Source organism: Dioscorea cayenensis, chromosome 19 (genome assembly GCF_009730915.1).
Source record: "Dioscorea cayenensis subsp. rotundata cultivar TDr96_F1 chromosome 19, TDr96_F1_v2_PseudoChromosome.rev07_lg8_w22 25.fasta, whole genome shotgun sequence".
NCBI classification, from domain to species: Eukaryota; Viridiplantae; Streptophyta; class Magnoliopsida; order Dioscoreales; family Dioscoreaceae; genus Dioscorea; species Dioscorea cayenensis.
This window is the reverse complement of record NC_052489.1, coordinates 14635370-14662412: the sequence shown is the minus strand read 5'-3', so window position 1 is coordinate 14662412 and position 27043 is coordinate 14635370. Positions and strand designations below refer to the sequence as shown.

Sequence of the window (27043 nt, the reverse complement as noted above, 5' to 3'; positions counted from 1 at the left end):
ATGTTACTTTTATGCAGGTAGGGTTGTGAGGCCGAGTATGAAGGAAATAGGCCAATGTGGATCACAATGCACCGATTTTGGAGGAAATCTTGATAAGGTTCAAACGCGAAGACATAGGTCGATGTGAGATGCTAGAATGTGTGCCAACCTCCTCGTATTCGAGTTGGCACATCCATTTGGAGGGGTACAGAGGCAGTCACACTCGAGCATTCCGACTTATGCACATAGAACAAGAGTTCCACCAATGTGTACACCATTGAAGAAGCAAGTGATCCATGACGTGAACGTGTGCCCGTTTGCGTTACCCCGATGAAAGTATGGAATTGGGAAGCTATTCAGGTTGAATACTATAGAAGAGTACTATAGCAAGAGTATAGTATGTACTGTAGCAGCACTGTTCACAGCCGACCGAGAAACCAGAGAAACAGAGAATCCACACGGGCGTGTGGAAATTATCCACGCCCGTGTGGAAATTCCGCACGGGCGCGTGGAGTCGCCCGATTCCAGCGCTATTTAAAGCCAATTCAACCCCGATTTTGGTATTCTTTTCTCAATCTTTTCCCCAACTTGAGAGAGGGCTTCGGCTAGGGTTTCGAGGTGTATTGACTAGGTTTTTGGAGAGGTTCTATGGCTCCGACATCGCGCGTCGTTTGGAAGAAGGTTATTGGTAGAGCTTTCGATGGCACTGATACGACAAGGTGTATCCTAGGCCGGACAAAGGATCCCTTGCGATGAGTAGAGGACTCTCCACAAGACCATCAGCACGACTATCGAGGGGGTTCCTTTATGGATTCATTGCTTTTACATTCTATTTCTTTGATTGTACTTAGCTCCATGGAGAGCTAAACCCCTAGTGGGTACTCGGGTATTGTGAACCATAGGATGTATTTGTTTCTTTGAACCTCTTTATTATGCTTTCAATAAATTGATGTTTATTATGAGTTCCAACCTTGAATGCTTGATTGTATGAACATTTCCCCTAGAGTGACACTAGGGTTGAGAGTTCTTGTTGGTAACCTTGTGAATGAGTGACACACCACGAGCATTAGACAAAGCTAGGTTAGAGAGGGTTGAGAGGGTTGAGAGGGTGAGTCGAGAGGTACAAGAGTGTCCCCTTTTCACTCCGGCGTGATAGATTCTACCTCCGTTCCTTGAGTTCTTTGTGGCCATAATAGAGTGAATGGTCTAAGGGATGAACTTCCGCTGGGGCTTAGTTGCGCGTGCAACGGAGTGAAGCGTTGAGGTGATCTTAGTATCTAGGGCTCAATTGTGGTTAGGGACCTTCCACCTGGACCAAAGGGTTAGGTCTATTATAAGGAAGAGATTTATCACTTGGAATCCCTAGAGCTCATTGCAACTCTATGCGAGTGCGAGGTGTTGAGATTTTTAGATTTCTCCTCCGGGACATGTATAGAGTTAGGCATTGTTGACCATAGATTTGGGACTATGTAATTAAGGATTTCCATGACTCACCATTGCATTGATTAGGAAGCATAATAGAGGGTTCTTGCACTTGAAACAATTATCCTAGGTGGAGCATTATCGGGGTACCCCATCTTTATCAATTGCCTTACCCCTTCTTTACTTTTGCTCTCTTTCTTGTTGCTTTTATTGTTGAGAATTGAATCATTATCACACTCCTTATCACTGATTTTTCACATAGCTCATAATCAAATTAAGTGTTTTTACTCCCTACTCCCTGTGGATTCCACCCCGCTCACCCGGGATTATTACTTCGACAAACCCGTGCATTTGCGGGATATACGCAAGGGAACCTTGTCAAGTTTTTTGTGCCGTTGCCAGGGAGTAGGCGTTTAGAGATACTTTGCACTTTGTTTTCTTATCTATTTCACCACACATTCTATTTCACGTCTTCTTATTCTATCATCGTTCTGATTTTCTTTTTCTTTCTTTTTGGTGCAGCTCCAGGTTATGACCCAAGGGAATCCATCAATATTGATTGAAGGAGATTTTGAGCTTGAACGTACACTTAGAAGAAAAGGGAAAGAACCTGTGGAAGAACATCATAATTCAGCTGATTTGGAAGGAGAGGAATTTGAAAACATGGCAGGATAGAATGAGCAACAGCGAACACTATCCGACTATGCCAGACCTTCAGTGTTGGGGACGCAATCGAGTATTGTGCGTCCTCCGATTACAGCTCAGAACTTTGAGCTAAAGCCGGCATTCATCCATACGCTGTAGCAGTCGCCACAATTCAACGGTTTGGCCGATGAGGATCCAAATAGTCATATAGAGAGCTTTCTCGAGGTGTGCAACATGCTGAAGATAAATGGGGTTACTGATGATGCCATCAAATTGAGAGCCTTCCCATTTTCCTTGAAGGGGAAAGCGAAGCAGTGGCTACACTCATTACCCAGAGCATCAATCACTACATGGGAGGAGATGGTAGAAGCTTTTCTAGCCCGTTATTTCCCTCTCGGAAAATAAGCAAAGTTTAGGAATGAGATCTCGTCCTTTGTTCAGTTGGAATTGGAGTCTCTATTCGAGACATGGGAAAGGTTCAAGGAGCTCCTGAGAAAGTGTCCGCAACACGGATTCCCGGAGTGGATGATTGTTCAAACCTTCTACAATGGTTTGAACTCGAGTACAAGGCAACTCTTGGATGCGGCAGCAGGAGGTACCTTAGGTAGCAAAACCCCCGATGAAGCTCGTCAATTAATTGAGGAAATGGGGTTAAATAGTTACCAATGGAATGCTAGGGAGAAGAAAAAGGTGGCTGGTATCCATGAAATCGATGCAGTGACCTCATTGGCGGCACAAGTAGAGAGTCTGAGTAAGAAGCTAGATCTCATAGCTTCGAATAGAGTTGCAGCCATGACTAATTGCACCGGTTGTGGTGGAGGACATGCTCCCTCCGATTGCCCGATCTATTTTGGTGATTTTTCTTCAGTGGAAATTGTTGAATTTGAAGGTAATGGCATGAGATCTCAAGGGAACCCATATAGCAATACTTACAATTCAGGTTGCAAGAATCATCCCAACTTTTCATGGAGTAACTAAGGACCACAAAAGGCCACGGGGCCACCGGGTTTCCAACAACAACAAGCACCTCAAGTGGAAAACAGAATTTCAGGCTTGGAAACCCGAATGACGGATTTAGAGAAGCACTTGGCTAGATTTGTTCAATCTGCAAAAATACGGTTTGAATCAGTCGAGGCTACACTTCGCAACCACACCGCTTCTTTGCACAACCTTGAAAATCAAATGGGGCTAATTGCGAAGTCTCTTTCCGAAAGGCCACATGGAAGTTTACCAAGCAATACGGAAACCAACCCTAGAGAACATGTGAAGGCGATCACTTTGAGAAGTGTTCGTGAGGTTGAAGGGAGGCTTCCGAGTGAGAAGCCGGAAGAACATGCACCCGAGGTTGTAGAGGTTGAGGAGGGAGCGAAGAAAGAGAAAGAGGTGGCATCCCCACCTTTCAAGCCAAGAATCCCTTATCCCTCTAGATTGAAAAATGACCAAGGGGATGAATAGTGTAAGAAGTTCCTGAGTTTATTCAAGCAACTCCACATCAACATTCCTTTTGTAGAGGCATTAGCTCAAATGCCTAAGTATGCGAAGTTCCTTAAAGACTTGTTGACCAACAAGAGGAAGTTGGAGGAGAGTTCTTCAGTGGTGCTAGATGCTTCATGCTCAGCCGTGCTACAAAAGAACATGCCGAACAAGAAGAAAGACCCGGGAAGCTTCATCATTCCGTGTAACATCGGCAACTTAGGTGAAGAAATGGTACTGGCGGATTCAGGGGCAAGTATCAATGTCATGCCATACACTTTTTATCAAAAGCTAGGCTTGGGAGAGCCTAGGCCTACTCGGATGACTTTACAATTGGGGGACAGAACGGTACGACATCTGAGAGGTATCATTGAAGACATGCTTGTCAAGGTGGACAAGTACATTTTTCCGGTTGACTTTGTAGTGCTAGATGTCGATGAGGATGTGAATGTACCCTTGATACTTTTGAGACCGTTCTTGCGGACCTCCAAAGCATTGATTGACATGGACTGCCGGAGAGCTCACATTGAGAGTTGGAGATGACAAACTCACTTACCGCCTTGCTGAAGCCATGCGGCATTCTCTCGATTTCGATGACACTTTGTATTTCCTAGACACTACTGATGAGCTTGTTGATGAATACATGTAGGAAATGTTCAACCCGGATCCATATGAAGGTTTGTTGACCAAGAGAAGAGCAATGAAGAAGTAATGATGCTTGGGTCGACTGAGGAGGTAACATCCACCCTGGGGATATTGAAGAAGGTGCTCCGGAAAATGAAGAGGGCTAGGAAACCCCACCGGAAATACTCCAAGACTGTTGGAGACGCACAAGAACCAAGAAGGTTGGATGAACAATTGTTAGGTGGTCCGAAGCCCGATAGTACACTCTCTACCCTCAAGAGACTTTGCTCATCATGCTTTTAAGTTATGGGTAAGAGGGAAACCTTCATTCATGAACCCCCGTGAGGTAAGCAAGGTACGTCAAGCTTAGTGACGTTAAACAAGTGCTTCTTGGGAGGCAACCAAAGTGTTTACTGTTTTCTTATCTTTTAGTTTAGTTTGTTTGCATGAATAAATTATTAATTGTTGGTGTCTTAATTTTTAGATGACGTGCTGCGATTTTGTTGTGGGTTTTGTCTAAAATTCATCGTGTGTTTTATGAGGAATTGGCGAGGTTTGGTCGTTTGGGTTCTATTTCGTGTTCTTCACTGGTAGAATTTGCATAATAGGGCATGCTCTGAGTGTGCAAACATGTTCAGAAATATTCTGCAGAGCCTACAGATTTTTCTAAGTCATCCAGAGAAAACACACGGGTGTGTGGGATTTCCACACGCCCGTGGGCGTATACTGCGAGCCCATCCAGAGAAAGCACAGGGGCGTGCGGCTGCCCCTGTGAACGACCATGCGAATGTCGCACGCCCGTGGGTAATTTCCGCACGGGCGTGTGAATTCCTGCAGAGTTGGCATATTTTTCCCGAGAGCACACAGGGGCGTGGACTCGCCCCTGTGGGTAACCTTGTGAACCATGCACGGGCGTGGGTAATTTCCTCACGCCCGTGCGAAACCCTGCAGAGGAGTTCTCTCCATTCCGAGAAGACACAGGGGCGTGCGGCTGCCCCTGTGAATTGGGCATGTGAATGTCCACGCCCGTGGCGAATTTCCGCACGGGCGTGTGTAACACTTAATACTTTTCTCGGATGTCCAGAGAAGCCACAGGGGCGTGTGGCTGCCCCTGTGATTCGGGAGCACGGCCGTGGATGTTTTCCACACGCCCGTGCGAGAACAGTCAGAGTCAAAGGAGACGGGGCGTGCGCACGCCCCTGTAGTGTTTTTGGAGAGAGGACGCACGGGCGTGGATAATTAACGCACGCCCGTGTGGTTGCATAGAACGCCAAAGGTCGTACGTTCTCTTTAAAAGAAGAACAGTTTCTCTCCCCCTTCACAACTTCTATTCGTCTGAAAACACTTTCACATCACTCTCCGGTTCCATAGCGCCAATTTGGGAGAATTTTAGCGAGGTTTTCTGGCTGATTCTTCACTTTTTCTTGCCATCTCATCGGTAAACCCCATTTCTCATGATTTTTGCCAATTCAATGCTTCCATCGATTAATATGGTTATAAATGGTTCGTTTCTTCAATTAGAACGTTGATTTATGTCTAGAACAAAGTTAGAAGCATTTTTGAGTTGTATTTTTGGATTTTTGAAGCATGGCCGTGCGGTTCTCATGCCCCATGGATCCACATGGGCGTGCGGAAATTCCACAAGACCGTGTAGATTTCTGCAGCATTGGTTTATCAACTTGTTTAATCCATTTCTTTTAAATCTTGCAGATTATGACACCTAGGTCAAAGAAGCAAGCTGATAAGAGACCACGTGAGTCATCTCCTGAGCCCGAGGGCATGCGGTTTGCAATTCCAGAGCATCAGGTTCGCTATGAGCGCCTATCGAGGCTCCGTTTTGGGCAGACTCAATTTTTAGACACGACTATATTGCGAGATCTTCAGCAGGGAGATGAGTTTGCTGATGAGATCGAGGATCTCATTTCAGAAGGTGGTTGGCGGCAGTTGCTGATGATTAGAGAGCCAGCCATCCGAGAGTTTGCACTGGAGGTACTTTCATCATTCGAGTTCGATAGATCGTATGCGAGTTTCACGCAGTTTTTAGTACTACTTGGCTTGTACGAGGAGGCATTCACAGATATAGAGGAGTACGTGCAGTTACCGACTGATTACCCTGGAACCTTGACCCCGCAGAGAGCTTACAAAGTGTTATGTGGTCAAGGTCAGTACAAGCCAGGGGTGTCCAAGGCCACGTGCCTTTCGCGACCTGCATACAGATACTTGCATACCATTATGAGTAGGTCGGTGAATGGCCGTGGTGATAGCACTTGTGTCCTGAGCCGTCAGGAGCTACTGTGCTTGTACTCGATGGTACAACATGTACCGATTCATTTAGGGCACATCCTGGCAGAGTACATCAGACATCAGGGACACTATGCTAGACTGGGAGCGATCTTCTCGGGCCCCTACATTATGAGATTAGTGTTAGGCATGGGTCTCTTGGATTCGATTCGCGGGGCCGAGAAGACGAGTGTACCTGCTGCCCTGAGTCTAGAGACGATGCGGATGATGGGCATGGTCCGCAGGGTTCGGACAACGATTTTTGCTTTAGTACTACCAGCTCCAGTGATAGCCGAGGAAGAGGGTGATGATGCAGGAGCATCTCAGCCCGCTCCCAAGCCTCAGCCAGCAACGATGGAGACCGAGGCAATTCCAGTGGCAGAGGAGCCACCCCAGTGCTTATGTTTTCACCATCTCGAGCCAATGATCGCTTTGAGAGGCTCGAGAATGCTATAGGAGTGGTCCGAGCTGAGGTTGCCGAGATTAGGGCTATGCAGGCCACTCAGTACACAGAGTTCATGGCGTATTTCGACATGTTACAGCAAATTTTAGAGCGAGACGTCGCCTCATCATTTGTATTGCGGCCGAGGACTCCTCCGGCCTCCCCCAGTTCCTCTAGCACCTCCATCCTCTACCCCGGTACCGGTAGACCCACTATACGCTTCACTAGCAGCAGCAGCAGCACAGGAGCCTGAGAGCGACACTGACACTTGATTTTCTCTTCCTTTACTTTCTTGCATTTTATTTTATTTTTCCTGTTTTTAGACTTTTTCACTCAGAAAGGATTTTCCTTCTGAGTTTATTTTCATTTTGCATCATCGAGTTGTATTCATTGCTTTATCCTTTATATACACTCGATTTATTTTGTCTTTATTGAGCTTCACTGAACCCCCTCGTGTATGCGTGCAGATGGTCTTGTCTTCTTGGGAATTGAGACTTAGTCATGGGCACGGCCAAGGTACTGAAATACTTGGCCGTGTTAGTTTCACAACCCGTTGGAACCCTACTCCCAACGAACTAGCTTCATCAAACGTCACACTAGGAGTCAGCGGAGTATTGTTTTGATTTCTTTTCCCACATTTGCTTTTGAATGATTTATATTTTGAGTGAGCTTGAATGTGTACATTGGGGACAATGTACAACTTAAGTGTGGGTGGAGTTTCATAGTGCACACATCTTTTCTATTGTTCTTGATTGATATATGCTCACATAGCCAATGCCGGTTCACCTTAGTTGCAATGATTGTATTCTTGAGTTTAGGAGAATTTCTAACATTGAATGTTTTCATGCTCTAGTTCTTGCTTGAATTTCTAGGAATTTTTTGCCCGATTTATACTTAGTGCACTATTCACTCTTTGAACTCTATTGGAAACTCATGTTCGATGTTAAAAGGACTAGTTAGGTTTATTTTCTTGTGCTAAATTCTTAAAAAAAAAATGGAAAATGAAAAGAAAGAACAAAATAGTTTTATTATTTGTGCTTGTTGTGTGGAAAGAGCTACCACCTATGTAGTATGAAGCTACTCTCATAAGTCGGATACTAGGTATGCCCTAATGAGAGAAAGAGCTATCTCATAGGATGAGTGAAAGCTACCACTCCGGCATAAAGAGCTACCACCTCGAAAGTATGAAAGCCACTTTAGCGGCCGCTTTGGAAAGGGTTACCTTAGAGGATGTGTGAAGCTACTACCATCTTTGAAATTGTTGTCACTTTTGTAGATAAATAAATCCCTTGTACTTAGAACTTTGAGGAGTATACCTTGGGTTGTTTTTGAGTGAGTTCACACACGTACACGATTTCGGGTTTTGTTTTCTTTTTGATTCAAGTTTTTAGCTAGAGCATTGATTTTTTGTATTTAGTGTTGGAATTTCCCTTACTTGTAGAATGCTCTCTTTGTATTCTTTGGTGAACCTAAGGCCAAGCACTTCCAATATCTTCTTCATTGATGCACATAACGTTTTTAATTTTTGCTTGAGGACAAGTAAAAGCTTAAGTGTGGGGGAGTTTGATAAGTGCTTGTGCGATACGAATGCGAAGAGTTCATTCCTTATGTTGAGTATTACTTTTCTCGTGCTTTCACACTAATATGTGTGTTTTTATGTTACTTTTATGCAGGTAGGGTTGTGAGGCCGAGTACGAAGAAAATAGGCCAATGTGGATCACAATGCACCGATTTTGGAGAAAATCTTGCTAAGGTTCAAACGCGAAGACATAGGTCAATGTGAGATGCTAGAATGTGTGCCAACCTCCTCGTATTCGAGTTGGCACATCCATTTGGAGGGGCAGAGAGGCAGTCACACTCGAGCATTCCGACTTATGCACATAGAACAAGAGTTCCAACAACATGTACACCATTGAAGAAGCAAGTGATCCACGACGTGAACGTGTGCCCGTTTGTGTTACCCCGATGAAAGTATGGAATTGGGAAGCTATTCAGGTTAAATACTGTAGCAGAGCACTGTAGCAACATTGTAGTATGCATTGTAGCAGCACTGGTTACAGCCTACCGAGAAACCAGAGAAATAGAGAACCCACACGGGCGTGTGGAAATTATCCACGCCCGTGTGGAAATTCCGCACGGGCGTGTGGAGCAGCCACGCCCGTGGAGTCGCCCGATTCCAGCCCTATTTAAAGCCGATTCAGCCCCGATTTTGGTATTTTTTTCTCCATCTTTTCCCCAACTTTAGAGAGGGCTTTGGCTAGGGTTTCGAGGGGTATTGGCTAGGTTTTTGGAGAGGTTCTACGGCGCCGACATCGCGCGTTGTTTGGAAGAAGGTTATAGGGAGAGCCTTCGTCGGCACCGATCCGGCGAGGTGTATCCTAGGCCGGAGAAAGGATCCCTTGCGACGAGTAGAGGACTCTCCACAAGACCATCGACATGACTATTGATGGGGTTTCTTTATGGATTCATTGCTTTTACATTCTATTTCTTTGATTGTACTTAGCTCCATGGAGAGCTAAACCCCTAGTGTTTACTCGGGTATTGTGAACCCTAGGATGTATTTGTTTCTTTGAACCTCTTTATTATGCTTTCAATAAATTGATGTTTATTGTGAGTTCAAACTTTGAATGCTTGATTCTATGAACATTTCCCCTAGAGTGACACTAGGGTTGAGAGTTCTTGTTGGTAACTTTGTGAGTGAGTGACACACCACGAGCGTTAGACAAAGCTAGGTTGGAGAGGGTTGAAAGGGTGAGTCGAGAGGTACAGGAGCGTCCCCTTTCCCCTCCGACGTGATAGATTCTACCTCTGTTCCTTGAGTTCTTTGCGGCCATAATAAAGTGAATGGTCTAAGGGATGAACTTTTGCTGTGGCTTAGTTGCGCGTGCAACGGAGTGAAGCGTTGAGGTGATCTTAGTATCTAAGGCTCAATTGCGGTTATGGACCTTCCACATGGACCAAAGGGTTAGGTCTATTATAAGGAAGAGATTTATCACTTGAAATCCCTAGAGCTCATTGCAACTCTATGCGAGTGCGAGGTGTTGAGATTGTTCTATTTCTCCTCCGGGACATGTATAGAGTTAGGCATAGTTGACCTTAGATTTGGGACTATGTAATTAAGGATTTCCACGACTCACCATTGCATTGATTAGGAAGCATAATAGAGGTTTCTTACACTTGAAACAATTATCCTAGGTGGAGCATTATCCGGGTACCCCATCTTTATCAATTGCCTTACCCCCTTCTTTACTTTTGCTCTCTTTCTTGTTGCTTTTATTGTTGAGAATTGAATCATTATCACACTCCTTATCACTGATTTTTCACATAGCTCATAATCAAATTAAGTGTTTTTACTCCCTACTCCCTGTGGATTCCACCCCGCTCACCCGGGATTATTACTTCGACAAACCCGTGCATTTGCGGGATATACGCAAGGGAACCTTGTCAAGTTTTTTGTACCGTTGCCAGGGAGTAGGCGTTTAGAGATACTTTGCACTTTGTTTTCTTAGCTATTTCACCACACATTCTATTTCACGTCTTCTTATTCTATCATCGTTCTGATTTTCTTTTTCTTTCTTTTTGGTGCAGCTCCAGGTTATGACCCAAGGGAATCCATCAATATTGATTGAAGGAGATCTTGAGCTTGAATGTACACTTAGAAGAAAAGGGAAAGAACCTGTGGAAGAACATCATAATTCAGCTGATTTGGAAGGAGAGGAATTTGAAAACATGGCAGGATAGAATGAGCAACAGCGAACACTATCCGACTATGCCAGACCTTCAGTGTTGGGGACGCAATCGAGTATTGTGCGTCCTCCGATTACAGCTCAGAACTTTGAGCTAAAGCCGGCATTCATCCATATGCTGTAGCAGTCGCCACAATTCAACGGTTTGGCTGATGAGGATCCAAATAGTCATATAGAGAGCTTTCTCGAGGTGTGCTACATCGTTTGAAGATAAATGGGGTTACTTGATGATGCCATCAAATTGAGAGCCTTCCCATTTTTCCTTGAAGGGGAAAGCGAAGCGATGGCTACACTCATTACCCGAGCATCAATCACTACATGGGAGGAGATGGTAGAAGCTTTTTCTAGCCCGTTATTTCCTCTCGGAAAAATAAGCAAAGTTTAGGAATGAGATCTCGTCCTTTGTTCAGTTGGAATTGGAGTCTCTATTCGAGATATGGGAAAGGTTCAAGGAGCTCCTGAGAAAGTGTCCGCAACACGGATTCCCAGAGTGGATGATTGTTCAAACCTTCTACAATGGTTTGAACCCGAGTACAAGGCAACTCTTGGATGCGACAGTAGGAGGTACCTTAGGTAGCAAAACCCCTGATGAAGCTTGTCAATTCCATACTTTCATCGGGGTAACACAATTCCATACAGTGTTGCTATGGTCTTCGACCTGAATAACGTCCCAATTCCATATTTTCCGGAGCACCTTCTTCAAGATCCCCGGGGTAGATGTTACTTCTTCAGTCGAACCAAGCATCATTACTTCTTCATTGCTCTCCTCTTGGTCGAACAATCCTTCATACGGATCTGGGTTGAACATTTCCTGCATATATTCATCAACAATTTCATCAGTAGTGTCTAGAAAGTATAGAGTATCATCAAAATCGAGAGAATGAGGCATGGCTTCAGCAAGGCGGTATGTGAGCTTATCATCTCCAATTCTCAATGTGAGCTAACCGCCGTCCATGTCAATCAATGCTTTGGAAGTCCGCAAGAACGGTCTCCCAAGTATCAAGGGTACATCTGCATCCTCATCGACATCTAGCACTACAAAGTCAACCGGAAAAATGTACTTGCCCACCTTGACAAGCACGTCTTCAATGATGTCTCTCGGATGTCGCACCGTTCGGTCCGCCAATTGTAAAGTCATCCGAGTAGGCCTAGTGATAAGTGCTTGTGCGATATGAATGCGAAGTGTTCATTCCTTATGTTGAGCATTACTTTTCTCAGGTTTTTACATTAATATGTGTGTTTTTATGTTATTTTTATGCAGGTATGGTTGTGAGGCTGAGTATGAAGGAAATAGGCCAATGTGGATCATAATGCACCTATTTTGGAGGAGATCTTGCTAAGGTTCAAACGCGAAGACATAGGACAGGTGTGAGATGCTAGAGTGTGTGCCAACCTCCTCGCATTCGGGTGAGCACATCCATTTGGAGGGGCACAAAGGCAGTCACACTCAAGCATTCCGTCTTATACATATAAGAATAAGAGCTCCACCAACATATATATCATTGAAGAAGCAAGTGATTCACGACGTGAACGTGTGCCCGTTTGCGTTACCCCGATGAAAGTATGGAATTGGGACGTTAGACTGTTTCTTCAATGATATATATGTTGGTGGAGCTCTTGTTCTTATATGCATAAGACGGGATGCTCGAGTGTGACTGCCTTTGTGCCCCTCCAAATGGATGTGCTCACTCGAATGCGAGGAGGTTGGCACACACTCTAGCATCTCACACTTGTCCTATGTCTTCGCGTTTGAACCTTAGCAAGATCTCCTCCAAAATAGGTGCATTATGGTGCACATTGGCCTATTTCCTTCATACTCAGCCTCACAACCATACCTGCATAAAAGTAACATAAAAACACACATATTAATGTAAATACATGAGAAAAGTAACGCTCAACATAAGGAATGAACACTTCGCATTCATATCGCACAAGCACTTATCACTAGGCCTACTCGGATGACTTTACAATTGGCGGACCGAATGGTACGACATCCGAGAGGTATCATTGAAGACATGCTTGTCAAGGTGGACAAGTACATTTTTCCGCTTGACTTTGTAGTGCTAGATGTCGATGAGGATGTGGATGTACCCTTGATACTTGGGAGACCGTTCTTGCGGAGCTCCAAAGCATTGATTGACATGGACGGCGGAGAGCTCACATTGAGAGTAGGAGATGACAAACTCACTTACCTCCTTGCAAAAGCCATGTGGCATTCTCTCGATTTCGATGACACTTTGTATTTCCTAGACAGTGCTGATGAGATTGTTGATGAATACATGCAGGAAATGTTCAACCCGGATCCATATGAAGGTTTGTTCGACCAAGAGGAGAGCAATGAAGAAGTAATGATGCTTGGGTCGACTGAGGAGGTAACTACTACCCCGGGGATATTGAAGACCATGGGGCCATCAGGTTTCCAACAACAACAACAAGCCCCTCAAGTGGAAAACAGAATTTCAGGCTTGGAAACCCGAATGACGGATTTCGAGAAGCACTTGGCTAGATTTGTTCAATCGGCAAATACAAGGTTTGAATCAGTCGAGGCTACACTTCGCAATCACACCGCCTCCTTGCACAACCTTGAAAATCAAGTGGGGCAAATTGCGAAGTCTCTCTCCGAAAGGCCACATGGAAGTTTAACAAGCAACACAGAAACCAATCCTTTAGAACATGTGAAGGCGATCACTTTGAGAAGTGGTCGTGCGGTTGAAGGGAGGCTTCCGAGTAAAAAGCCGAAAGAACACGCACCCGAGGTTGTAGAGGTTGAGAAGGGAGTAAACAAAGAGAAAGAGGTGGCACCCCCACCATTCAAGCCAAGAATCCCTTACCCCTCTAGATGGAAGAATGACCAAGGGGATGAATAGTATAAGAAGTTCCTGAGTCTGTTCAAGAAACTCCACATCAATATTCCTTTTGTAGAGGCATTGGCTCAAATGCCTAAGCACGCAAAGTTCCTAAAAGACCTATTGACCAACAAGAGGAAATTGGAGAAGAGTGCTTCAATGGTGCTAGATGCTTCATGCTCGGCGGTGTTGCAAAAGAACATGCCGAACAAGAAGAAAGACCCGGGAAGCTTCATCATTCAGTGTAACATCGGCAACTTAGGTGAGCAAATGGCATTGGCGGATTCAGGGGCAAGTATCAACGTCATGCAATATACTTTCTTCCAAAAACTAGGCTTAGGAGAACCTAGGCCTACTCGGATGACTTTACAATTGGCGGACCAAACGGTATGACATCCGAGAGGCATCATTGAAGACGTATTTGTCAAGGTGGACAAGTACATTTTTCTGGTTGACTTTGTAGTGCTAGATGTCGATGAGGATGCTGATGTACCCTTGATACTTTGGAGACTGTTCTTGCGGACTTCCAAAGCATTGATTGACATGGACGGCGGAGAGCTCACATTGAGAGTTGGAGATGACAAGCTCACATGCCGCCTTGCTGAAGCCATGAGGCATTCTCTTGATTTCGATGACAATTTATACTTTCTAGACACTACTGATGTGCTTGTTGATGAATATGTGCAGGAAATATTCAACCCGGATCCATATGAAGGTTTATTCGACCAAGAGGAGAGCAATGAAGAAGTAATGACGCTTGGTTCGACTGAAGAAGAAACATCTACCCCGGGGATCTTGAAGATGGTGCTCCGGAAAATGAAGAGGGCTCGGAGACACCACCGAAAACGCTCCAAGATTGTTGGAGACGTACATGAGCCAAGGAAGTTGGACGAACCATTGCTAGGTGGTCCGAAGCCCGAGAATACACCTTCTACCCTCAAGAGATTTTGCTCATCATGCTTTAAAGCCATGGGTAAGAGGGCAACCTTCATTTATGAACCCCAGTGAGGTAAGAAAGATACGTCAAGCTTAGTGACGTTAAACAAGGGCTTCTTGGGAGGCAACCCAAGTGTTTCTTGTTCTCGCACATTTTAGTTTAGTTTGTTTTCATGAAAAACTGTTCAGTGTTGATGTTTCAATTTTTAAGTGCTTGTGCTGCGATTTTGTTGTGGGATTTTTAAAAGTATTCATTGTGTGTTTTATTAAGAGTTGGTGATGTCTGGTCATTTAAATTCTATTTCGTGTTTTTATCTGGTAAATTTTGCATAATATAGCAGGCTCTGAGAGTGGAAACATGTTCAGAATAGTTCTGCAGAGCCTACAAGTTTTTCTAAGTCATCCAGAGAAAACACACGGGCGTGTGGAATTTCCACACGCCCGTGGGCGTATACTGCCAGCCCATCCAGAGAAAGCACAGGGGCGTGCGGCTGCCCCTGTGAATGACCATGCGAATATCACATGCCCGTGGGTAATTTCCGTACGGGCGTGTAAACTCCTACAAAGTTGGGCAGATTTTCCCGAGGGCACACAAGGGCGTGGACTCGCCCCTGTGGCCGACCTTGTGAACCACACACTGGCGTGGGTAATTTCCACACGCCCGTGCGAATCTCTGCAGGGTGTTCTCTCCATCCCGAGAAAACACAAGGGTGTGCGGCTGTCCCTGTGAGTTGAGCATGTAAATGTCCACGCCCGTGGGGAATTTCCGCACGGGCATGTGGAAGACTTGATATTTTTCTCGGATGTCCAGGGAAGCCACAGGGGCGTGGGTAATTTCCGCACGCCAGTGTGAGAGTAGTCAGAGTGAAAGGAGTGTTTTCCCGAGAAAGCACAGGGACATGTGTACGCCCTTGTGGCGCTCTCGAAGTGAGGCGCACGGGCATGGGTAATTTTGACACACCCGTGGGGATACACAAAATTCTAAGAGACGCGATTTTCTCCTTAAAAACCTTGTGATCCGTCTCAGTCTTCATCTCCAATCACTGGAAAACGGTTCCCGATCATCTTTCCAACCCTTCATCGCTGTTTGGAGGAATTTTCTTCGGAAATCTTACCGAATTTCAGAAGTTTTCATATTTATCTCTTCGGTAACCTTTTTATCCTCTTTTCTTCGCCAATTAGGGTTTTTCACGGATTGAATACTTTTAAATGAGAATTTTCATGCATGATGGATGTGTAGTAAGTATTTAGAAGTGGTTTTAAATTGAATTGTTAAGATTTGTTGTGCACCCGTGCGGGAGTTTCACGCTTTGCAGATCCACACGGGTGTGGGTAATTTCCACAGGCCCGTGTGGAATTCTGCAGTATATTGCTTTTGAGATTTTTGATTGTTTTCTTCTTTTGTACTACAGATATGGCACCTCGCGCGAAGAAGAACAAAGTGAAGCGCCTCAGACTCACCTCACCCGAGCCGATAGATGTGGAATTCTGGAACCCTGAGCATCAGGCTCGCTTCGACAGACTTTTAGCACTTGGGTTTGGTCAGACTTACTTCGCGGATGTACAAGTGCTTCGAAATGTTCAGCAGGGTGACGAGGTAATTAATGAGATTGATGAGATGCTGGCAGTGGGAAGCTGGAAAAGGCTACTGACGATTAGTGAGCCAGCTTACCGCGCACTTACGCTAGAGGTTTTAGCATCCTTTGAGTTTCGATTGCTGCATGGGAAAGTTGACACTATAGAGGCGATACAGTTTCGGGCATTCGGACATCCATTCTCCATGACCGTCACTGAGTTTTTGATTATTACGGGCATGTACGATGTCGCTTATACAGGTATCGTGGAGTATGGCCGACTACCAGTAGATTTTTCAGTGTCAGTCACTCCATATCATGTGTACAGGATTTTGTGTGGACGTGGGGAGTACGAACCGGGATTGTCGAAGGCCTTTAGTTTGTCCCGGTTCAGTTATAGATACGTACACGCAGTAAACAGCAGGTCCGTGACAGGTCGAGCAGATAACACAGCCGTTTTGACCAGGCTGGATCTGCTTTTCTTATACTCCCTGGCCCGCAATGTACCAGTTCACTTAGGGTCCATTCTAGCAGATGTTTTGCAGTACCAGGGTCATTCGACGAGAGTGGGTCTACTATTTGCTGGCCCTTATATCACCAGACTCATTCTGGGAATGGGTTTGGGCGACACTCTACGTGGTGCTGAGAGGACAGTTGTGCCCACTCCTCTTGCGTTCGATACGATCAGGATGATGGGGTTGGTACGGAGGTTTGGGCCAGGGGTTTATATTCTCACTACAGCTACCGTTGAGACCACCAAGAGCGAAGGAGATACTGCAGGGGGTGTCCAGCAGACTCCTCCATCTTCTGTAGCACCGGGTACTCGAGCCTATTACCGTATTGAGAGGCTGGAGACCGATGTTAGAGAGTTTCGGACTGAGATAGCGGAGCTCCGGGCTATGCAGTCGGCTCAGTACACAGATCTTATGGCCCGATTCGACTTCCTTCGAGATCTCCTGAGACCCAGATCATCAATTCCTCCAGCACCGGAGGACCCACTATATTCCACTTCAGCAGCAGCAGCAGCACAGGAGCCCGAGAGCGACTCCGACACTTGACTTTTCTTTTACTTTCGTGCATTTTACTTTATTCTATTTTCTTGTTTTTAGACTGCGCACATCTTTTCTATTGTTTTTGATTGATATATGCTCACATAGCCAATGGCGGTTCAGCCTAGTTGCAATGATTGTATTCTTAAGTCTAGGAGAATTGTTAACATTGAATGTTTTCATGCTCTAGTTCTTGCTTGAATGTTTAGGAATTTTTGCCCGATTTACACTTAGTGCACTACTCACTCTCTGAACTCTATTGGAAACTCATGTTCGATGTTAAAGGGACTAGTTAGGTTTACTTCTTTTGCTAAATTAAAAAAAAAATAAAAATAAAAAATAAAAAAATAAAAAAATAAAAAAATAAAAAAAATAAAAAATAAAAAAAAATTGAAAAGAAGGAACAAAATAGTTTTATTGTTTATTTGTATTTGTTGGGTGGAAAGAGCTACCACCTATGAAGTATGAAGCTACTCTCACAAGTCGGTTACTAGTTATGCCCTAATGAGAGAAAGAGCTATCTCATAGGATGAGTGAAAGCTACCACTCGGGTAGAAAGAGCTACCACCTCGAAAGTGTGAAAGCCACCTTAGCGGCCGCTTTGGAAAGGTCTACCTTAGAGGATGTGTGAAGCTACTACCATCTTTTAAAATTTTTGTCACTTTTTAGATAAATAAGTCCCTTGTACTTAGAACTTTGAGGAGTATATTTTGGATTGTTTTGAGTGAGTTCACACACATACACAAAATTCGGGTTTGTTGTCCTTTTTCATTCAAGTTTTTAGCTAGAGCATTGATTTTTCGTATTTAGTGTTGAAATTTTCCTTACTTGTAGATACTTTCTTTTTATGCCTCGGTGAACCTAAGGCCAAGCACTTTCAATATTTTCTTCATTAATGCACAGAATGTTTTAATGTTTGCTTGAGGACAAGCAAAAACTTAAGTGTGGGGGAGTTTGATAAGTGCTTGTGCGATATGAATGCGAAGTGTCCATTCCTTATGCTGAGCATTACTCTTCTCAGGTTTTTACACTAATATGTGCGTTTTTATGTTACTTTTATGCAGGTAGGGTTGTGAGGCCGAGTATGAAGGAAATAGGCCAATGTGGATCATAATGCACCTATTTTGGAGGAAATCTCGCTAAGGTTCAAACGGGAAGACATAGGTCAGGTGTGAGATGCTAGAGTGTGTGCCAACCTCCTAGCATTCGAGTGAGCACATCCATTTGGAGGAGCACAAAGGCAGTCACACTCGAGCATTCCGATTTATGCACATAAGAACGAGAGCTCCACCAACATGTATATCATTGAAGAAACAAGTGATTCACGATGTAAACGTGTGCCCGTTTGCGTTACACCGATGAAAATATGGAATTGGGAAGTTATTCAGGTCGAAGGCTGTAGCATGTACTGTAGCATCACTGTTCATAGCCGGCCGAGAAACTAGAGAAAAAGAGAATCCACACAGGCGTGTGAAAATTATCCACGGCCGTGTGGAAATTCCGCATGGGCGCGTGTACCGTCCACACCCGTGGAGTCGCCCGATTCCAGCCCTATTTAAAGCCCATTCAGCCCCGATTTTGGTATTCTTTTCTCCATCTTTTCCCAAACTTGCGAGAAGGCTTCGGCTAGGGTTTTGAGGGATATTGGCTAGGTTTTTGGAGAGGTTCTACGGCTCTGACATCGCACGTCGTTTGGAAGAAAGTTATTGGGAGAGCTTTCGTCGGTATCGATCCGGCGAGGTGTATCCTATGCCGGACAAAGGATCCCTTGCGACGGGTAGATGACTCTCCACAAGACCATTGACACGACCATCGAGGGGGTTTCTTTATGGATTCATTGTTTTTATATTCGATTTTTTTTTATTGTACTTAGCTCCATGGAGAGCTAAACCCCTAGTGGGTACTTGGGTGATTGTGAACCTTAGGATGTATTCGTTTCTTTGAACTTCTTTATTATGCCTTCAATAAATTGATGTTTATTGTGAGTTCCAACCTTGAATGCTTGATTGTATGAACATTTCCCCTAGAGTGACACTAGGGTTGAGAGTTCTTGTTGGTAACCTTATGAGTGAGTGGCACACCACGAGCGTTAGACAAAGCTAGGTTGGAGAGGGTTGAGAGGGTGAGTCGAGAGGTACAGGAGCGTCCCCTTTCCCCTCCAACGTGATAGATTCTACCTCCGTTCCTTGAGTTCTTTGCGGCCATAATAGAGTGAATGGTTTAAGGGATGAATCTCCGCTGGGGCTTAGTTGCGCGTGCAACGGAGTGAAGCGTTATGGGGATCTTAGTATCTAGGGCTTAATTGTGGTTAGGGACCTTCCGCCTGGACAAAAGGGTTAGGTCTATAATTAGGAAGAGATTTATCACCTGGAATCCCTAGAGCTCATTGCAACTTTATTCGAGTGCGAGGTTGAGAGATTATTTAATCTCTCCTCCGGGACATGAATAGAGTTAGGCATAGTTGACCTTAGATTTGGGACTATGTATGTAAGAATTTCCACGACTCACCATTGCATTGAAAAGGAAGCATAATAGAGAGTTCTTGCACTTGAAGCAATTATCCTAGGTGAAGCATCATCCGAGTAAACTATCTTTATCGATTGCCTTACCTCCTCCTTACTTTTGCTCTCTTACTTGTTGCTTTTAATTGTTGAGAATTGAATCATTGTCACACTCATTATCATTGATCTTTTACATAGCTAAGAATCAAATTAAGTATTTTTATTCCCTACTACCTGTGGATTCGATACCCGCTCACCCGGGATTATTACTTCGACAAACCCGTGCAGTTGCGGGATATACGCAAGGAGACCTTGTCACTTATGTTTTCACCATCTTGAGCCAATGATCGCTTTGAGAGGCTCGAGAATGCTATAGGAGTGGTCCGAGCTGAGGTTGCCGAGATTAGGGCTATGCAGGCCACTTAGTACACATAGTTCATGGCGCGTTTTGACATGTTACAGCAGATTTTAGAGCGAGACGTCGCCTCATCATTTGTATTGCGGCCGAGGACTCCTCCAGCCCCCCCAGTTCCTCTAGCAACTCCATCCTCTACCCTGGCACCGGTAGACCCAGTATATGCTTCACCAGCAGCAGCAGCACAGGAGCCTGAGAGCGACACAGACACTTGATTTTCCCTTCCTTTACTTTCTTGCATTTTATTTTATTTTTCCTGTTTTTAGACTTTTTCACTCAGAAAGGATTTCCCTTATGAGTTTATTTTCATTTTGCATCATCGAGTTGTATTCATTGCTTTATCCTTTATATACACTCGATTTATTTTGTCTTTATTGAGCTTCACTGAACCCCCTCCTGTATGCGTGCAGATGGTCTTGTCTTCTTGGGAATTGAGACTTAGTCATTGGCACGGCCAAGGTACTGAGGTACTTGGCCGTGTAAGCTTCAGAACCCGTTGGAACCCTACTCCCAACGAACTAGCTTCATCAAACGTCACACTAGGAGTCAGGGGAGTATTGTTTTGATTGCTTCTCCCACATTTGCTTTTGAATGATTTATATTTTTAGTGAGATTGAATGTGTACATTGGGGACAATGTACAACTTAAGTGTGGGTGGAGTTTCATAGTGCGCACATCTTTTCTATTGTTCTTGATTGATATATGCTCACATAGCCAATGGCGGTTCACCTTAGTTGCAATTATTGTATTCTTGAGTTTAGGAGAATTTCTAACATTGAATGTTTTCATGCTCTAGTTCTTGCTTGAATTTCTAGGAATTTTTTGTCCGATTTATACTTAGTGCACTACTCACTTTTTGAACTCTATTGGAAACTCATGTTCGATGTTAAAGGGACTAGTTAGGTTTATTTTCTTGTGCTAAATTCTTAAAAAAAACAATGCAAAATGAAAAGAAAGAACGAAATAGTTTTATTATTTGTGCTTGTTGTGTGGAAAGAGCTACCACCTATGTAGTATGAAGCTACTCTCATAAGTCGGATACTAGGTATGCCCTAATGAGAGAAAGAGCTATCTCATAGGATGAGTGAAAGCTACCACTCCGGTATAAAGAGCTACCACCTCGAAACTGTGAAAGCCACCTTAGAGGATGTGTGAAGCTACTACCATCTTTGAAATTGTTGTCACTTTTGTAGATAAATAAATCCCTTATACTTAGAACTTTGAGGAGTATACCTTGGGTTGTTTTTGAGTGAGTTCACACACGTACACGATTTCGGGTTTTGTTTTCTTTTTGATTCAAGTTTTTAGCTAGAGCATTGATTTTTTGTATTTAGTGTTGGAATTTCCCTTACATGTAGAATGCTCTCTTTGTATACTTTGGTGAACCTAAGGCCAAGCACTTCCAATATCTTCTTCATTGATGCACATAAAGTTTTTAATTTTTGCTTGAGGACAAGCAAAAGTTTAAGTGTGGGGGAGTTTGATAAGTGCTTGTGCGATACGAATGCGATGCGTTCATTCCTTATGTTGAGCATTACTTTTCTCCGGTTTTTACACTAATTTGTGTGTTTTTATGTTACTTTTATGCAGGTAGGGTTGTGAGGCCAAGTATGAAGGAAATAGGCCAATGTGGATCACAATGCACCGATTATGGAGGAAATCTTGCTAAGGTACAAACCCGAAGACATAGGTCAATGTGAGATGCTAGAATGTGTGGCAACCTCCTGTATTCGAGTTGGCACATCTATTTGGAGGGGCACAGAGGCAGTCACACTCGAGCATTCCGACTTATGCACATAGAACAAGAGCTCCACCAATGTGCATATCATTGAAGAAGCAAGTGATCCACGACATGAACATGTGCCCGTTTGCGTTACTCCGATGAAAGTATGGAATTGGGAAGCTATTCAGGGTGAATACTGTAGTAGAGCATTGTAGCAATATTGTAGTATGTGCTGTAGAAGCACTGTTCACAGCCGACCGAGAAACAAGAGAAACAGAGAATCCACACGGGCGTGTGGAAATTATCCATGCCTGTGGGAAATTCCGCACGGGCACGTGGAGCAGCCACGCCCGTGGAGTCGCCCGATTCCAGCCCTATTTAAAGCTGATTTAGCCCCGATTTTGGTATTCTTTTCTCCATCTTTTCCCCAACTTGAGAGAGGGCTTCGGCTAGGGTTTCGAGGGGTATTGGCTAGGTTTTTGGAGAGTTTCTACGGCTCTGACATCGCGCATCGTTTGGAAGAAGGTTATTGGGAGAGATTTCGTCGGCACAGATCCGGCGAGGTGTATCCTAGGCCGGACAAAGGATCCCTTGTGACAAGTAGAGGACTCTCCACAAGACCATCGACACGACTATCGAGGGGGTTTCTTTATGGATTCATTGCTTTTACATTCTATTTCTTTGATTGTACTTAGCTCCATGGAGAGCTAAACCCCTAGTGGGTACTCGGGTATTGTGAACCCTAAGATGTATTCGTTTCTTTGAACTTGTTTATTATGCTTTCAATAAATTGATGTTTATTGTGAGTTCCAACCTTGAATGCTTGATTGTATGAACATTTCCCCTAGAGTGACACTAGGGTTGAGAGTTCTTGTTGGTAACCTTGTGAGTGAGTGACACACCACGAGCGTTAGACAAAGCTAGGTTGGAGAGGGTTGAGAGGGTGAGTCGAGAGGTACAGGAGCTCTCTTTCTTGTTGCTTTTATTGTTGAGAATTGAATCATTATCACACTCCTTATCATTGAATTTTCACATAGCTAAGAATCAAATTAAGTGTTTTTACTCCCTACTCCCTGTGGATTCGACCCCGCTCACCCGGGATTATTACTTCGACAAACCCGTGCACTTGCGGGATATACGCAAGGGGACCTTGTCAATGGGCTAAAGGATGACCTTCTGCTGGGGCTTAGTTGTAGAGGCTACGGAGTGAAGCGTTGAAGTGATTTTAGCACCTAGGGCTTAATTATGACTAAGGATCTCTCACCTGGACCAAAGGGTTAGTTCTATTTCTAGGAAGAGGGTTTATCACTTTGAATCCCTAGAACTCCATGCGATTCTATCCGAGTGCAAGGTGTTGAGATTGTTCGATTTCTCCTCCGGGACATGGTATAGAGTTAGTCATGGTTGACCTTAGATTTGGGACTGTGTATCAAAGGATTTCCATGACTTATTAATGCATTAGTTGGGAGTCGTAATAGTTAGTTTTGCACTTGAAATGATTGTCCTAGGCGGAACAATATTTAAGTACCCCATTTATATCGATTGCCTTATCATTCACTTACTTGTGCTTTTGTCTCTTTTTTCTTTTATTCTTGTTTACATTACATCTTGTCAACACAATCATTATTCATCTTCACTTGGTTAAGAAACAATTTAAGTATTTTTACTCCCTACTCTCTTTGGATAGGATACCCACTCACTTGGGATTTTATTACTCGACAAACCTGTGCACTTGCAGGACATACGCAAGGGGTGTTGTCATTTTTTTGGCGCCATTGCCGGGGAGTAGGCATTTAGAGATACTTTGCACTTTGTTTTCTTAGCTATTCGTTCATTCATTCTATTTCACATCTTCCTTTTCTATCATCGCTTTGATTTGTTCTTCTTCTTTTGGTACAGCTCCAGGTTATGACCCGAGGGAACCCTTCGATATTAACTGAAGGAGATCCCGAACTCGAATGTACACTACAAAGAAAAGGGAAAGAACTTGTGTAGGAACTGTCAAATCTAGCTGAAGTGGAAGTTGAAGGATCTCACAACATGGTTGAGCGGAATAAACAGCAGAGAACATTATCTGATTACGCCATACCGTCAGTACTGGGGACACAATCTAGTATTGTGTGACACCCGATTACAGCTCTGAGCTTTGAGCTTAAACCAGCATTCATCCAGATGATTTAGCAGTCAGTGAAGTTCAATGGTTTGGCCGATGAGGATTCAAACAACAACATAGAGAACTTCTTGGAAGTTTGTGATATACTGAAGATTAATGGTGTATCATATGATGCTATTAGATTGAGGGCTTTCCCATTTTCTCTTAAGGAAAGAGCCAAGCAGTGGCTTCATTCCTTGCCAAAAGCATCCATCACGGCTTGGAATGAGATGGTCGAAGCTTTTCTTGCTAGATACTTCCCTCCGGGAAAGTCGGCCAAGCTTCGCAATGAGATATCATCGTTTGTGCAGATGGAATTGGAATCATTGTTTGAGACATGGGAGCATTTCAAGGACCTTTTGAGGAGATGCCCACAACACGGATTTCCTGAATAGATGATCATTCAAACTTTCTATAATGGGTTGAATCCGAGTACAAGGCAATTGTTAGATGCCACCGTGGAATGTACAATGCGGATTAAAACCTCGGAACAAGGCAGACAGTTAGTAGAAGACATGGCCATGAACAATTACCAGTAGAATACGTGGGAAAGGAAGAAGGTGGCCGGGCTCTATGAAATAGATGCAGTCACTTCTTTGGCAGCCCAAGTGGAATCATTGAGTAAGAAGTTAGACCTTCTAACTTCTAATAGAGTGGTGGCTGTGACTACTTACACTGGGTGTGGCGCAGGACATGCTCCCTCCGATTGCCCGATCGCTATTGGTGATGTATCTTCGATGGAGAAAGTCGACTTTGTAGGTAATGCAATAAGGAACCAAAGTAGTCCATATAGCAACACCTATAATCAGGGTTGGAAGAATCATCCCAACTTTTCGTGGAGCAACCAAGGACAACCAAAGGCCATGGAACTACCAGGTTTCCAACAACAACAAGCCCCAAACATGGAAAATAGCGTGTCTGGCTTAGAAACCCGAATGACCGACTTAGAGAAAGCCTTGACTAGATTTGTGCAATCATTGGATACAAGATTCCAATCGGTTGAGGCTACACTTCACAACCACATTGCTTCATTGCACAACCTAGAAAATCAAGTGGGGCAAATTGCGAAGTCTCTATCGGAGAGACCACAAGGAAGCTTGCCGAGTAATACTGAGACCAATCCACCAGAGCATGTGAAGGTGATCACTTTGAGAAGTGGTCATAAGGTTGAAGGTAGGCTTCATAGTGAGAAGACCAATCTTGAAGCACTAGAGGTCGTAGAAATTGAGAAGGGAGCAACCAAGGAGAAGGAGGTGGTACCTCCACCTTACATGCCAAGAATTCCTTATCCCTTTAGATTGAAGAATGACCAAGTGGACGAGCAGTACAAGAAGTTTCTTGGTTTGTTTAGACAACTACATATAAATATTCACTTTGTTGAGACATTATCCCAAATGTCGAGGTATACCAAGTTCTTGACAAATTTGTTGACCAACAAAAGAAAATTAGAGGAGAGTGCCTCCATTATTCTAGATGCATCTTGCTCGGCGGTATTGCAAAATAATACATCGAATAAGCAGAAAGATCTAGGAAGCTTCATCATTCCGTGCAACATTGGAAACTTGGGTAAAGAAATGGCATTGGGAGACTCAAGGGTCGGTATCAATGTCATGCCATATTCTTTCTTTCAGAAGCTAGGCTTGGGAGAGCCTAGGCCCACTCGGATGACATTGCAATTGGTGGACTGAACAATGAGACATCCAAGGGGCATCATTGAAGATGTGCTTGTCAAAACTGACAAGTATATATTTCCTGTAGATTTCATAGTGTTGGATGTCGATGAGGATGCGGATGTTCCTTTGATACTTGGGAGGCCATTCTTGCGCACTTCCAAGGCATTAATCTACATGGACGGCGGGGAGTTGACACTAAGGGTTGGAGATGATAAGCTCACATACCGCCTCACCAAGGCCATGTGACATTCTCTTGACATTGATGATACTCTCTACTTTCTTGACACTACTGATGAGATAATTAATAAATATATGTAGGAAATGTTTAATCCGAACCCATACAAGGGGTTGCTAGATCAAGAATTGGAAAATGAAGAAGTGCTAATGTCTGATCTAAAGAAAAAAGTACCATATACTTCGGGAATCATGAAGAAAGTGCTGCGGAAGATGAAGCGTGCAAGGAGACACCACAAGAAGCACCCCAAGGCTGTTGAGGATGTGCACAAATCGAACAAGTTGAATGAACCTTTGCTAGGCAGTACCAAGCCTGATAACTCCCCCTCTACCTTCAAGAGACTTTGCTCATCATGCTTTCAAGTTATGGGCAAGAGGAAAACCATCATCTATGAGCCCCCATAAGGTAAGACAAGGTACGTGAAGCTTAGTGATGTTAAACAAGCACTTTTCGGGAGGCAACCCAAGTGTTTACTATTTTCTTAGTTGTTAGTTTAGTGTTTGCATGAATAAGACTTTGAGTGTCGGTGTCTTGATTTCTAGATGCTTTTGTTGTGTTTTTCTTGTGGACTTTTGGAGTCATCTTGTGCTTTATTGTGTTTTGCCAGAGAATTTTAGTCGATTATGCTTATTTTCAGTGTTTTCTCTGTGTAAAGTTGGTTTATCAGGCAGGCTTTGAGTTTATTTATATGTTCAGGAAGTTTTTGCAGACCCTACAGTGTTTTCGAAGTGTCTAGAGAAAACACACGCACGTGTGTAATTTACGCACGGGCGCGCGTTTTCGTTCACAGCTCATCCAGAGAGGGCACAGGGGCATGGACTCGCCCCTTTGAATGACCTTGTGACGGTCCATGCCCATATGGAATTTCTGTACGAGAGTGCGTTTCCCTGCAGAGACTTAAAAATTTATCTCGAGAAAACACAGGGGCGTGGACTCACCCGTGTAGATGACTCTCCCACAAACACACGGGCGTGAGTTATTTCCACACGGCCGTGTGGATCTCTGCAGAGAGTTTCTCCTCCATGATGAGAAAAGACAGGGGCGTGCGTCTGCCCCTATAAACTGCCCAGTAAGAATCCATGGCCGTGCGTAATTTCCGCACGGGCGTGTGAAACACTTTGAGAGTTTTCTCGGGTGGACAGAGAAGACACAGGGACATGCGTCTGCCCCTATGGATCAGGCGCACGGGCATGGGTATTTTCCATATGCCCGTGAGGTTGCATTTAGAGATAGAGGGTCTTGCTACCTAAGGTACCTCCTGCTGCCGCATCCAAGAGTTGCCTTGTGCTTGGATTCAACCCGTTGTAAAAGGAATCATCCAATCTGGG

The 27043-nt window shown here is 44.2% G+C and overlaps 3 non-coding genes across 3 annotated transcripts; all 3 read right to left on the bottom strand.

Moving 5' to 3' along the window:
• Positions 1-2454: 2454 nt before the first annotated feature.
• On the bottom strand, positions 2455-2561 carry LOC120250880. The gene has a single exon (XR_005533212.1). It is a non-coding gene; the product is annotated as a small nucleolar RNA R71 (small nucleolar RNA).
• An 8427-nt stretch (positions 2562-10988) lies between these two features.
• LOC120250934 lies at positions 10989-11095 on the bottom strand. Its single transcript, XR_005533263.1, has one exon. It is a non-coding gene; the product is annotated as a small nucleolar RNA R71 (small nucleolar RNA).
• A 12990-nt stretch (positions 11096-24085) lies between these two features.
• Positions 24086-24192, bottom strand: LOC120250810. Its single transcript, XR_005533146.1, has one exon. It is a non-coding gene; the product is annotated as a small nucleolar RNA R71 (small nucleolar RNA).
• Positions 24193-27043: the final 2851 nt, after the last annotated feature.